The sequence below is a fragment of the Frankliniella occidentalis genome, unplaced genomic scaffold, assembly GCF_000697945.3.
Source record: "Frankliniella occidentalis isolate FOCC.00 unplaced genomic scaffold, Focc_3.1 Scaffold196, whole genome shotgun sequence".
NCBI lineage: Eukaryota > Metazoa > Arthropoda > Insecta > Thysanoptera > Thripidae > Frankliniella > Frankliniella occidentalis.
Genome location: NW_026267322.1, coordinates 371,259 through 372,956, shown reverse-complemented (window position 1 = coordinate 372,956; position 1,698 = coordinate 371,259). Strand labels below are relative to the sequence as shown.

At 63.1% G+C, this 1,698-nt stretch overlaps 1 protein-coding gene across 1 annotated transcript in view; it reads left to right on the top strand.

The window, feature by feature from the left end:
* The window catches only part of LOC113214981 (hexokinase type 2), a 45,515-nt gene that overhangs the window by 17,344 nt on the left and 26,473 nt on the right, over positions 1 to 1,698 (top strand). The gene's annotated exons all lie outside the window — the stretch shown is intronic.

The window sequence follows — 1,698 nt, the reverse complement described above, 5'->3', positions numbered from 1 at the left end:
CCCCGCCCCGCCCCGCCAATCCACGCCACGCCTACTGCAGACAGGACAGTAGGGCCGGCGCACCTGTCCTTCTGATGACGATGAGAACCCATTCCGCAGATGAGGGGCTTATCTCGCGTACGTGAGGAGGAGGGGCCGTGTGTATCGTCTGTACCGGCTCAAGTCAATGCGTGGCTCGGCTCCTGTCCCTCTCTTTCATTCTCTCTGCCCTACTCCCTCTCTCCCTCCCTCTCTGACACACACACACACACACCCAACCACGTCTTTCCGGATCAAAACAAACACGATCATGACTTTTGCTTCAGACCAGGCCACGCGCCGCGCCGCCTGGTGCGGCGGGTGCGGCCTGCAATTTGCGGTCTTCTTTTCTGACCACACATGCGCTTGTGTGTGTGTGTGTGTGTGTGTGTGTGTGTGTGTGTGTGTGTGTGCCGCTCGTGGGCCTTTATGATAATCATCGACGATCGGCGTACACAGCCTATACCCGCCGGGTTCCCGTGTGTTCCTCTTCCTGTACCGAACTGTCTCTCTGCCCCCCATATGAGCTCGCCGCTGTTGTTTCGTTTCCACGTAGATGTCTGTCCATCCCTCTCGATGATGCTCCCGGACGTACTTCCCTCCTCCTCCAGGCTCCCCCCACTCTTCTCCCCCCCCCCCTTTCCCCCCCCCCCCCCATGTCCCTCCCCGCCGCCCCCGGCAAGGCCGCGGGTGCGCTGACCCGCACTTACAGGAGGTGTAGCACTTCCTCGCGGTGGGGAGGGAGTGGGGGGGGGGGGGGCTACGGAGCCTGCAGCATACTTTAAATGAAACCGACAATGATGCATTTACACAGCATTCCACACACCACAACTCCGCTCCGCGATTAGTTGCAAAAGCGTTTGCGGAGAACTTCAGTACGCCCCCGCAGTATGGCCCCGGTACGTCTCCGGTACGGCCCGCAGCCGACTGATTCCGAGGAACCATCTCCTATACCTTTCGTATAGCTCCATCCTTGTCGCACTCAATGAGCGGCGCCCCTTGAGGTCTCTTCGGAATCAGTCTGCAGTGCGGCCCCCCGGTACGCCCTGAAGCTGGAGCCCATAGGGATGGGTGGCGCCACTGAAAGTGCAGCGGTCAGCAGCACGGGCGGCGCGTGCGGGGCTGCGGCCGTCCCGAGCGTCCTCGACACCAGCCACAACAAGCTCACCGCGCTGGCGCCGGGGCGTGCTGGCCGGCTGGGCGCCCGCGGGCGTCGCCGTCCAGCCGTCCAGCGGGGCGCTGCTCCGCCGCCGTCCCCGCCGCCGCGGCCGCCGCCGCCGCCACTGAAGGTCGGCGATGGACAGGTTCCCTCTCTGTTCGTTGATTGTTTTCTTCTCGGAACGCCCGCAGGCTGCACCCGTGTCGCTCTCTGCCGCCCTTATTCGCCCCGCTATGCCGTCGTCGTGCGATCATGTGCTCACGCGCTTTTACCTGGCGTGATGTGGATCAAACCACTAACGGCTTTCTCGCTATGCTGCCGCTGAGGCGCAGTAGTAGCCTAAGCCGCGCGCGATTCACTTGGTGTGCTGGTGTGACGCCGGTCCGTATAGTCAATTGTCGCGAGTGCCTCTCCTTCGAACAAGTACTTCTTCGTACACCCCCCTCCCTCCTCACCGCCCTCTCCTGCTGCACCGTGTCGCCAGCCTCCTCCTCCTCCACCCCCCCCCCTGTGCCCCGATC